The sequence below is a fragment of the Coturnix japonica genome, chromosome 5 (assembly GCF_001577835.2).
Source record: "Coturnix japonica isolate 7356 chromosome 5, Coturnix japonica 2.1, whole genome shotgun sequence".
In the NCBI taxonomy this organism is placed as follows: domain Eukaryota; kingdom Metazoa; phylum Chordata; class Aves; order Galliformes; family Phasianidae; genus Coturnix; species Coturnix japonica.
Window position 1 is genome coordinate 28,027,699 of NC_029520.1, and position 12,901 is coordinate 28,040,599.

The 12,901-nt window shown below is 42.1% G+C and overlaps 1 protein-coding gene and 1 long non-coding RNA gene across 14 annotated transcripts in view; one reads left to right on the plus strand and one right to left on the minus strand.

Moving 5' to 3' along the window:
• Positions 1-12,901, plus strand: part of RAD51B (RAD51 paralog B) — a 321,371-nt gene that overhangs the window by 286,746 nt on the left and 21,724 nt on the right. The window lies entirely within an intron of this gene.
• LOC107314957 overlaps positions 1-12,901 on the minus strand; it is a 67,842-nt gene that overhangs the window by 12,898 nt on the left and 42,043 nt on the right. For 8 of the 9 annotated variants that reach the window (XR_004307326.1, XR_004307325.1, XR_004307328.1 and 5 more), the window contains one exon: positions 6,400-11,403. This is a non-coding gene — a long non-coding RNA (uncharacterized LOC107314957). Of the gene's footprint in view, positions 1-6,110; positions 11,404-12,901 lie in introns of those variants that run through there. The other variant, XR_004307324.1, reaches the window with a different exon arrangement.

The window sequence follows — 12,901 nt, forward strand, 5'->3', positions numbered from 1 at the left end:
GGTTGGGGAAATCTGCAGCTCCCTACCTGTGGCCTATGCCATCCAGGTCTACAGAGTACCATAATGCTTCAGAAAGTCATTTGTTAATCAGCCAAGATCATAAGCCCACTTTTTTCTCTTTCCCCTTTCAGGGCCCCAATTCTATACAGTCAAGTAAGTTAAACACTGAAAAAGACCTGTGGGGTAGCTGAGTACATCTCCTAGTAGTGAGAGCTTGCTCTCCATTAAAGATTTCTATTAGTATGTCAGTTTGGTCTTAAATAATCTCTGCAGTATGATTTACACATTTTCTTGAAACATTATGTTCAGCCTCACACATCCTCATTTCTTGAAGATTTTCCTGCAAGTTATCTAAATGGTTTCTCTAAAAATTAATGCAGTTTCTAGCAGTTAAACCTTTGCTCTCCTGCCAACATGGTTCATTCTACCAAAATAAAACCAGTTCAGTTTTCCTTTAAAAGGACTAGTGGGGCAGCCAGCCTTCTATTTGGCTGGGCTGCTTCCAGATCTCATTTCTAAACCCCACCCTTCCCCTTCTGTGAGGAGGAGGGGCAGTCTTCATATTTTTCCTTTAAGCCGAGCTATGAAAAGTAACTGTTTGCCAAAATGTTTCACCTTGGCCGTAAACCCTCACTGATGTTTTCTGCAGAATAAACAAAGCAGCAAAGAATGTTGAGGGATAGGGGAGGCGAGGTGGATGGGATGGGGGAGAGATCGCACTGGAGAGTCAGTGTTGCAGCCACTCAGCTGTAGCCTGCCTTTCAGAAGTGCTCAAGAGCTGCTCCCACTGCTCAAGGAGCAGAGCCAGTTGTAAAATCATGCACAGCTTGATATAACATGAGCATTCAGCCATGCAGTCTAAGCATATGCAATGCGCATGTCACCATATCTTGTGTGCAAATTAAGAATAGTGACAAATCTGGCTGATAATACCAAGATCTCAGCTGTTCTTCAGCCATTTCCCTGCTCCAAGAGAGACTGTGCCAGCCATTGCCATAAGGAAAATAGGAAGATTTTACTTCATGCCCTCCAAATTGCAAGCTCTGACTTTGCACCCCAGGTACTATTAGCAGTGCCCTAAAGTAGGGTTTTGTCATGGGCTGTGCCAGCTCTGAGTGCCTAGGTATTGCTGTTATGTCAGGGAATCAAAGACAGCCTTGTTCACTTTTACAAGCCTTGAGTACCACAACCTTGTGGCCTAAAAGCATTTTATGGAGTAAGTGAAACATCCTGAATTTTGCTGAGATTCGCATTGTCAGTCCTGCTGCCTTTTTGAGCAAGCAAAGTATCCAAGTAACTGTGAAGTAGGTTCCACCTCCTGGCTTTGAAGGCAGACAGGAGCTGTTGGGATCAAGACCTCATGTGAAAAGGAGACGCTCTTTGTTAAATAAGTATTTGTAAATGTTACTGCTGATAGAATGCAAAGCATAGCCATGAATTCAGTATGGTCTTGATGACATTTTTGACAGCAGGAAATGGTGGCAATTATGCTGTTGTTCACCTCTGTGTTGTCTAAGAATGTTTCTTGGGGCCAGTAGAAAAGTTTTTACTGTAAACAAAATCAGTTATTGTTTAGGAGCCTTGAAAGCAGATTCATAATAACCAGTGTAAACCACTTAGTGCAGATGAAAGGGGTCAGGAATCTGGGCAATTCTTAAACAATTTGAGGCTTGAGAGGGAACCTCAAAATCTCTGCTGTGGTCACATATGAATCACAAAGAACATACTGGTCATGTTTGTGTATATCCCAGAGGATCAATTTGTGAGCTCTCCTGCATATGCTGGTGGGTTGAGAGGCACCAGAACAAAGGGGACCATGGTTGGAAAGATTTGCATATTAAGGAAAAGAATGTGGAATGTATGTATTATGTGTAGTAAGAGTGTGGAACTAATGGCTTATGACAGGGATACAACTATGGAATTAATGTGTTTTGGCAGCCAGGCATTAATATGGAATGGACAATTTTGGAGGAAGCAGAACAGGAGCACACAAGGAGTTGAAGCTTGTCCTTTGCTTAGGAGCTGTATTGAAAAGAGGTTTCTTGCAGATGTATATGTGAAAGTGTACACAGTTTATCCATATATCATTGTTAGGAAGTAGATAAAGATAATTATTTGTATTTGTAGAGTGTGAGAAGCTTTTACTCTCTGTTGAGTTAACATGAAGAATCCTTTTGAGTGCACATCCTGCCATTTTGTGAAGTTATTATTTAACTGCCATCATAGTTTCGTTGTTTAGGATTCCATTAAAAATGTTTAGGCTTCTCTAGGAAGAAAATGGAGATGAATGTATTTTTCGCTATCAAATTGGGATTATGAGAGTGATTAAAAAAATAGCAAAGATGAGGATGTTGCAACACTGTACAAGCTGTCTCTGAATGGCGGGAGAATGAGTGTGCCCGGAACAAACCATCAGAATCATAGAATCATCATAGAATCATAGAATAGTTTATGTTGGAAGGGACCCTTAAGATCATCCAGTTCCAACCCCCTGGATTTGCCCTGACCCAAGGGCAATACCCTGCACTTGGCCTTGTTAAATCTTAGTATTTTCTCATTACTTTCAAGCCTGTCCAGGTCCCTATGAAGGGCATTCCTTCCTTCTGTTATTTCAACTGCATCACCCAGCTTATTGTCATCAGTGAACTTGCTGAGGGTACACTGGATCCTACTGTCTAGGCCACTGATAAGAATGTTGGAAGACTAGCAGTCCCAAGGCTGATGATTGAATGGAGTGTGGTATAAGGTGCAAGGGGTGGTGTCATGGAAGGAATTGTCACTTCTGTGCATATTTCTGCTCTGTTAGCCTAGCTAGAATTGTCCCCACTGAACTATTAGTTAGAACTGTTGTTCCATTTGGTGTGGGAAGCAGCTAGATATAATTGACTTGAGACCACCCAAAAAAGAAAAAAGAAAAAAAAAGTTAATATGGTATATGGCAGCCTGCAACTCTCTGCAACCCTGCTTGCCCTCTCTGAGCAATACCTCAGCATACCATTAATGCAGAATAGCATTGTTGCTTTCACAGTTGCTATAAAAGTGTCACAGGAACACTGCAGGAACCTAACATGTTCTTTGCCGAAGCCTTGGTTGCATATGGGAACTGAGCAGCATCATTGTTCCAGAAGTACTGCTGCTTCATAAGCAGTATTGTATTATATTGCTGCCATCCAGTCTCTGATCAAGAGAAGGCATTACACAAAGGACTCTGTAGGATGAAAGCCTATAGATGGTAATATCTACCACACCTGGAGTGGTTGGAGCTGTTTGTGTAGATGTTACCATCCGTGGGCTTTTGTTCTGCAGAATCTGTCTGAAACACTGCTTGTCTGCTTAGCTCTGGAATCTCTATGAGACTCAGGGTATCACAGAAGGTTAGAAGGGACCTCTGGAGATTTCTAGCCCATCACTCTGCTCAAAGCAGAACTGTTGCCAGCACTTGAACACATCAGCAGTGACTCTGTCTAGCCAAGCCATGAAAACATCCACGGATGGAGAATGCTCAACCTCTCTTGGTTATGCATTTTGGTACTGTACTATTCTCCTAGCAAAAACCATAATGTAAGATTCTACACATTCATTCTGACATATCTTAAAGACCTAGAGGTGGAGTGAGATGTACTCAATCCTCTGAAATATCTCCCTTGCAACTCTAGTTTCTTACTAGGAGGAAACCTTGCCTTGAGAACTGTGTCTCTGCCTTCTTGTCACCTGTCCCACTCTACCACTAGAGACTACAAAATGTCATTCTAAAATCTATGATGAACGAATCGGATGTTTCTCCCTCTGCTACCTACGCAAACTGTCCTTCCCACTTTCCTTTTTCTACCAGAAAGTGTTCCCTTTCTGTTTTCTTAGAAATAAGATCACTTTCCATTCACATCTGAAAAAAAAACAACAAAACAAAACAAAAAACAGCTTAAGAAATATCTTCAAGATGATCCCCGGTTGAATCATCAGTACCGCTTCCTGCTTCATCCTCCACCTCCTTTGAGTTCTCTCAGTCACATACCTGACCTGATCCTAATTAGTTTGTGAGAGTTAGAAAGTTTGCTGCCCGTGGTGTGGCTGTGGGCCAGGCAGGCAGAGTTCTCAGTGTCTGGTACTGTAATTGTTGTGAAATCTTGCTTGATGGACAGAAGGTTATTCCTTGTTTAGGGTCTTTTTTTTTTTTTTTTCAACAAATGTTCCAGAAATGTGCAGGAGCACATTTTGTAGCTCAGAAAGTTGACTCTTTAGAGGCCACGGTGGCAAAAAAGAAGCTCATGTCTTTAATATTGCTGACAGCTAAGGAGGATCAGTAGCACTTTTCTTTCCAGGAATGTTTAAAAGAATCTTCACACATTTTGTCCTGCTTTTGCAAAACTTATTGTTTTCTAAGTTCCGTTTATGCCTCTTGTCTGTGTGACACACTGGAGTCTTTGTTAGGTCCTCAGGAGAAGTACATGTATTGCCAGAATATTAAGACTTGTTTTTCTTGCTTCTCTTTACCAAAACATGGGCTAGTTCTGCAAGACCAGCTCTTACAAACAGCCATACTGAACAGTCCTACTGACTTCTTCAAAACTGCTCATGTCCATAAGGATTATGGCATGGAGTGCTGCACCTAGGGTGAGATACATACAGCCCTAGGAACTAAGTGTGATCTGGAAGGATCCTCCTGCCTTCCTAGGAGATATGGGATGGGCCATTGGTCTTTCCACCATGCTATTACACTGCTTTGTGTAGAGGGGAAACAAAGCACAGCCTGGTGATTTAGGCCACTTCATTTGTATCTTGTTCAACTGTGCTTTTTACCTATCCTCTACTAACGACCCTGTAAATCTTCCAAGGAATGTACTTCTGAACAATAAATGTGTCCATTTGTTTGCTTGGACACTGAAGTGCTGTAATCTTTTCTCCCTCCTGAATCATCAGTTTCAATATCCATCAACATTTTTGCTGGGGGAATGAGGTATCCTGAAAGCAAATGCCTAACAGGCGCTGAAGAGTGTGTATAACTAACATTAAAACCATTATATCGGTGGCTTTGGATCCATCAGGGTGCACTGACTGCTAAGGAATCTGCAAAAGTTAACTGGAAACAGCAAAAACATTTTCAGGAAACTTAAATCCGCAACACAGTCATCAGTTCTCCTTTGGAAAATGACTCCTGTTTGTTATAGGTAATTTCTCCAAATGAGCAGAGAGCTGAATAGCAAGGAAGAAATGATCAGGTACAGATCATTATCATGTATCCAGCCTCAAGGTGCTAGGGGTGCATGGGAATTGTTCCCATCTGATAACAATTTAGGCACCGTTATAAACGAGTTGTTTCTGTCAAGGTCCTTGAGAATGGATGGCTGCATCACAAAAAGCAGCTTTACATTTTGGATTAAATGGATTGATGATAGTAATCCCAGTAGAAAAAGAATAAGAGGAGAACTGTAATGGGAGTTCAGAAAGCCTCTCAGTTCTGGAACTGATCCATTGGTTGGGAGAGTGGTAGGAGCAGACTGAATGGGTCTTGAGCTTTCTGCATTGAAAATGTATTCAACCTCTTATCAACAGAAATTTTATGTAGAAATGAAGGCTGCAAAAGTGACTTAGCTTTAAAGGCCTCCAGTTCTAGAAATGTGTTCCTACCTTTTCTGTTATCTTTGGAAATCGTTGTTTATCCAGCGTAAAAAATTCGTGGACAAATTCTGCCTTCAAGATCTGTAAACCTGATCAGTGTTTTTAAACCCCTGGAAGCAATGCTTTATTTATCTCCAGAAGTCCAAGAATAAGCTGATTTTGCTATTTTTAATCTATCCGGAAATATGCAAAGAAGAGAGCTTAATTGCAAACAGACCAAACCTTATATAGGAAATGGGTATGTCCCTTGGGGGCACCTAAAAAGTGAATGTCTGAAATTAAATTCAAACACTCTTCTCCCTTGCTCCCTGAAGCACGTACTCTTGGAATGAAAGAGAATGCTGTATGCTAGCATAATATCCCAGCAGTTTCTTTCCATTGTAAAACTCAGGCTATCTTAATATTCAATTAACAGATGTTTCCCAGCATGTATGAGCTCAAGGTGACTAGCTGGATGTGTTTGTAACAAAATCACTAAAGAGAGCAGAGAAAAATTAGTAAAGTAAAAGCTTAATTGCTAAGATTTTAATTTGGTTACCAGAGAAAAACAAAGCAGGAACATCACGATTCCAAATTGCACCCACACTTTTCTCAAGAGAGGGCTACCACACCGAGCCAGCAAACAACACTAAAACTTGGCATCATGGAAGTGCTTCCCGTCACCTGCCCAGTGATTCTGAAATTAAATTATACCCTGTCATGGTTAGCATCCTAAGATGGACCAGACACGTTTAGTTTAACTAAAAACCTCTCCCCACAGGAAAAAAAAAATAAAGGACTTACATTGTTTTTGTACAGTCACAGAAGCAGGCTCTGACTGCCCGTGCCATTTTAGTGTTAGCTCTTCTACAGTTCACAGCAGGACCGTCGAGCACGTTGTGTTATTCTGTCTGGACATGCCCTACACCGTGTCATGAGGTTTGGCTAGAGCGCTGGACCAAGCTGTGTTCCTGCAGGTTTGGAAACAAGCTCATCCCAGAGCAACTCAGGCATTCACACCCCTGCACATCTATCAGTAGAGCATGTTTTGCCATACTCACACAAGCTGCAGTGGCACAGCTGTGCCACCTGAAGTGTACAGCCTGCTGATCTGCATGCTGAGCGTTACCTTCAGCACAGAAGGGTCTGCCATGCCCCACACTATCAGTAGCACTGCCATGCTCTCTGCACACGGTGTCTCTTGAATCTGATTCCTAGCATCCCCCTTCTGTGGCCTAACAGCCGTAGTGGTCTGGGTAATGTCCTGATTGCTGAATGGCCTGTTGGCAAGAGTGCACACAGGGGACCCAAAATTTGTAGATTTATTGCTTGTAAACCAAAAAGTATATTAAAAAAAAAAAAAAAAAAAAAAAAAAAAAAAAGAAGAAGAGATAAAAATAGATGGGGAGCTTGGGGACCGGAAAGGCAGCCAGTGGAGATTAGATGCACTGCTGGTTGACTCATCCAGCTTATTTTATTGTAGCACAGCTCCAATAACGGCTGTATTATTTCAGCTTATGTGCAGTGAGCAGACATTTGTTTTGCATAGAAGCCTTTTCACATAAATGTGCTCCATTTTTCATTTCTCCTTGTATTTCCCAGCTTTTCAGCTGGCAATTGCAAATGGGAGAGGTGATGGCTCCAAAAGAACGTTAGCCAACTTCTCAGCTGGTATAAATCAGCAACACCCCCCGGTCTTTAATAAAGCTATGCAGCTTTATACCAGTTGAATCTGCCCCAACTTTTCCTTTAAAACACGTCCCACCTTATAAAGAGCTGCGTTTTCGTCAGTGGTGGATTCTGAAAGTAATGAAAAGTACTGGCCCAACTGCCTCACAGAGCAAATACAGTGTGCATCTTGGCAGGATCAGCTTTCCAGTGTGTGGCTGCTTTCAGTCGGAGGGACTTCTTCGCCAGAGAACAATAACAGCCATCATACACTGCCTGTGGGACTCAAGCCATGACTGAATATCCTGCAGAAGGCCTGCACACAGGCCAGACACTGCATGCTACCCACTGCCTCCCAATGTCTTTAGCCCCCCACTTCAGTTCATTAAAACTGTTGTGTGCTTGCATGTAAGTGGCTATGAGGAATAGTTAGAGAGAAAATATGTGGCATGTGTGTCAGGCTTCATTAGCTGTTCTCACCTTGCTTCACAGCTTGATAAGTGCTGCCATGCCAAGCTGGGCTGCATTCAGAGGCAGAAGAGTTTGGAAGGAGAAGAACAACTATTTGCCATAAACAACGTGAAATCAGGTGAAACCACAGCTGCCTCACAGGCTGTGCGTTTGTTACAAGATGGTGGTGTTTTGCAGCTTTTGGGGTGTATGTAGACAGAAGGAATGCTTTGGATTCTGTATGGCTTTTTAGAAAAGGTTGTTAAAAGGAGATTTTCTGGGAAAGAACCTGGTGATGAGAGCAGGTCATTTCTGATCCATGTTCCTGTGCATCTCATTGTCAGCTCTCAAGCAAGCCAGGCTCAGTGATGTGGGCAAATACTGTGTGGCTGTATAGCTGTGGCAGCCAGAAAAAAAGCCTTTATCTCTTCCATGTTTGTTTAGGCATTTTTTTAGCTGAAGGAAAGCCCTGCCAAAACATGACTTTGTTTCGTCAAATATCTTCGCCCTTATTGTGGAAGCTTTATGGTAACAGGCTTTTCCATGGCCATGTTGTGAGTAAGGTGTACAGCTTACATCCCATCTCTACCACAGACACACACAAAAATCCTTTAAAAACAAAATAAAACAAAACAAAACTGAAAACCCAGTGTCGCCCTTCAGACAGCTGTATAACCAAAAGGAAGGTCCAGGTTGGTGTACAATCAATTTGTATAAGTGTGTATGAATAAATTTACATCTACCTTTGTAACCGTCAACTGTTTTCTATCTTACAAAAAATGGCTCCACTGTTTTTTCACAAACTTGTTAATCTCATGAATATCCAGTGATAGTCTTTTACAGGAATAAATGATGAGGTAACAGCAGTGTTGTGTAGGACTGAGATAAATTTGGGTCTGAAATAAATGACGACCTCCATAGGAGGTAGAGTTAGGAAACAAGTGTGTGGGAAAATTGGAGTGAGTGAGAAGGCAGCGGGGAAAAGGAAGCCACAGTACAAATTAAAGATTGCAAGTAACAGGGCTGGATGCCAAGAGCCTCAGAAAAGAAAAGAAAAAATATCCTTGATTAGCTAAACTGTTTGCTTTGCTATATAAAAACTGACCTCCTCGAAGAGCCCTGAGCCCTGGCCTCCTGGGTGTCTGAGTACGTGCAGGCAAGTCGCTGCCATGCTGATGGCAACACAAATACTTCAGCAAGAATCTTCTGCCACACGAATTTCCAGTAAGACCAGGTGCAAACACTTCAACTGGCAGGAGCTCTGCCCATGTCAAGCCTTACATTTTATTCAACCTGGCAATACACACTTTCCTTTTTTTCCTCCCTAAATTACTGCAATAATCCTGGTTCCATTAGCTATGTGTGACTGCGCGTGTTGAAGGGAACAGCCATCTCTCAGAGCAGCCCAGGCATGACTTCCAAAGGGACCTGCTGACAGTACAGCCAACATAACGAATCCACTTCCCCAGCTGAGCTCCACAAAACCACAGGAGGGACAGGTGTGATTTCTCCTGCGTAGAGGCCTCCATAGGCCCCAGTTCCATTGCTGCAGCCAGCAGGGCTCCTCCACTGCCCTGCACCTTCTGGTGCCCTCATCCTAGGCCCCCAAGGATTATTCCAGCTCTCCAGCCCTGAAGTCTCTGCCCTGCCCTGGAGATGCTTTGGCACCAATATCTTCATGGAAAGCCGTGGACCAAGCCTGACACAATCTTAATGCAAATGGTCATTTGCATTACCCTCTGTTACTGATAATGTCTTTCTCCCACTCATCCATTCACAATGGCATCACTGAGTTGAGTCTTCCCTGACAGAGAGGAGAGGGATATTCCAGAGCTACAGGGATTGTGCCTGAGCACCTAAAGTGTGGGTGTGCTTCTAGCATTTGCTGATGCTTTTTGAATGGGAATTGTCAAAGACACAACATGAAAGAAGATCAGCTGCAGACAGAACTGCTTAGAGAGCACAGCCTGAAACCTGTTGTGAACAATTCCTTCTCTGTTACTTGCTCTCTAAACACCCATCTTCCATCACTCTGTAACAGCAGAAAGCCATAAGAGAGGTCAGGTCGTGAAAAAAAACCTGCTACAATTTAATTAAGTAACATAAAGACTGTAAGTGAAGAGTTGTTTAACAGAGGATGGAAACTTTGGTCCTGGAGTGGGAATCTATATTCAAATTTGGGACTATACCTTTTGACAAAAACTGGAATCATGTGGGTATCTAATTGCAGGTTTCTGGCCATAAACTAAACCTTCTAATCAGTACTTAATCATTTGTTCCAATTGTACAAGGCTACATGGTGTGCAGAACATGCTTGTATTGAACTGTTCTAGCTTTCCTTGCTTGAGTATATTAAGAAAGATGAAGAAGGCCAAATGAAGGCAGTTTGCAGGGACCTTGAATGCAAGGCTTCCATGCATTTGAGATTTGCTATGTTTAAAGGTGTATACCAGCATCCTCTCTGAGGAAGAAAACAGATTTTAAGCTCCACCAAAATCAAGTCCCTCAAACAAGCTTGGCTCAGGAATGCGAGAGCATAATATCATCAGCAGAGGGACGTCACTAAAAAAGGAAGAAATACCAACTGCTTTCTGTTCATATGAGATTGATTGTCCAAGAATCTCAAAAGTCTTCTGAAATGCCAGTGAACTCTCAGTACACTCTTCGGATGGCTGAGTGCTATAGATGAGGAAACAAAAGACAGGAGGCTGAGCAGCCATTGCATGACACGGTGGCATTTGACTTGGAGTGAAGCTGCCTTAGGGAGTCAACACATACTTAATTTAGACACCATGTGATGTCTATTTTCAGCAGTACTGTACAAGACCAAAGGTGGTCCAGGGCTTCTAATCTCCTCATTTACCTACTAGATAACACAGTCACTAAAGACATTTTTTGCAAGGTTCAACAAAAAGGAACGGAGCAAGTTACCAAATTGTTCCAGAAGACTTCTCAAATCAGGAAGAATTTGCAGCTGCTGGTGTGTAGGTTTGTTGTTTCTGCTGAGGCCAGAGAGCATCACAGTAGAAACAGAAGGCAGAAGGACCCTGAAAGAGATGCTTATGCACCACATACTTTTGAAAGTATCTGCCTGCTGTTCTGCCACGATCAGAATGAAGACAAGGGATTGCAGAATGATTGGCACAGCAAAACTAGGAAAACAATAATACAAAATGGGAGTTTGTCACATAAGTAGAGCGTATGAAACTGATTGTGCATAGTATTTTCATCCCAAAGTGCTTGGGAAGTTTGCATATAAATGAATTGCTTCCCTGTGGCTTAAGTGCAACTACATCTGGGCTGAAATGCAATTGTCCTCATTGTGTATCCAGCGCTTAAGCTGCTTGTGAAAGATTTGCTTTGTTATGCATTTGGTTTCATCCAGCTGTTCGCAATAAAATGAGGGCTTTGCAGCACCTGATTCAGATTCACAAACCAGAAAGGGCAGTAGTTTGTTAGTGCCAGAAGACCTCCAATCACTGAGTTTTCCAAATCAAAATTCAGAGATGTGTTAATACATGGCTGCAAACAATTACAATCAGCAACATGTAAATCCTGCTTGATGAACCTTGAGGAACTGGTGGCATTGCCTGCATCTCTGGAAGATCGCTACTACAGTTGTTAGGGGTGGCAGGTCATTTGTTAGGAGTTCACTGTGTCCTAGACTCTCTCTGCTCTTCTTCCAAACACCTGTGAATTAAAGGAGATGAGAGAGAATTGGGGAATTACAAGAATTTCATTTTACTTTTCCATCATACAAAATGTCAGTAGTCAGCAAGCTTCCTTCATGGGTTCCACCTTGATATAAGAGATTTAAAACAGCTTAATTCCACACATCGTCTCAGTAACTGCCAGCTTCTTTTGATACTATTTCCTACCTACTCATTTGATGAGGAATAATGAAGCTAGAGTAGTAGGACTGAATCTGTATATACTGCAGGTGTCTGACATTTATTAATTCCTGCTACACTGTCAGGGCTTGTTTCCCTTGGTAGGTACAGTATGTATAGTAACGAGAAGCCTGATGCCATCTTTTCAATACTAGTTCCTTATAGTCAAGTTACCTTTAGTCAAGTAGAAAATAGCAATCAAGAGAGGTTGTATCATTTTTTGTACATTCATACTTCATCGGTAACAAAGCTGAGACTATTCTATGATCATCTTTTATATTTTCTGCTGGATTTCATCCCCACCATTTTTAAGCAAATCATCACCTACAAAATCTAGCTCTGGACTTTGCATCATTGTATTTTCATCAAATGCTCCAGGGATTAAGTTTGAACCTGCCAAATCCCTCCCAATCTGCAAATCATAAATTTGTAAGTGAAAAATAATAAAAAAAAAAGTTCTTTGTGTTTGTGAGGAGAGGAGGTTTGCCAGCCCATTTTGGCAATCGCAGCAAGTGGCTTATGGTCAGTTCTCTTAAAAATTAAAGAATAATCCAGGAAACTTTTTACATTCGTGGGCAAAATGTCAAATCCTTTCTCTCTGACACTCAGGTTTTGTTAGTATTCATTGCACAGAAATTACTGTCCTCCAGTTCTGACTGTATTGCAAGAGGATTAGCTCAATTATCTTCTAGGGACAACTCTCTTGTGTGCCATTAAGATACCGTGGGGCTGCATCCTCTTCAGTGACCTCTTTCATTTTTTCTGCAGTTGTTATCATTTGCCATCATAGTCAGCTGGATGTCTTATAGCAGTGCCGTGGGGTTGGCAGGTCACACAACCAAGTCGCACACATCTCCTAGGGCTCTCATTTCAGCAAGTATTTGTGCCCGCTGCTTCTGCACACATCTCAGCTCCTCTGTAACTTTGCTGTATACCTGGCTCTGACAGTGTCTCTCCCAAGTGTTTTATAGCTGCTGTGTCTAGTAGCCAGCTTCGTTTCTTCTCAGGCAGCTCTGAAGCCCTTAACCATGTTATTGTGGTGGTATTTTTTTTTTTCTGCTGATCTTAACATCATCTGATCTGTGCAAATGCTGAAAAACTTGGTCCATCATCAAACATCTGCTGTATTTTCGGAGAAATGTCTCAAGTTTGGTGAAGCAATCTAAAATGCCAGAAACTCTAATTCTCAATTTGCACAAAACGCGTGTTCTGTTTTTTAAGGGCTTCTGCAAGACCCTGCTGACACATGAAGCATAAGAAAATGTTTGGCATCAGCCACTTCCCCAGAGATTTTTCCT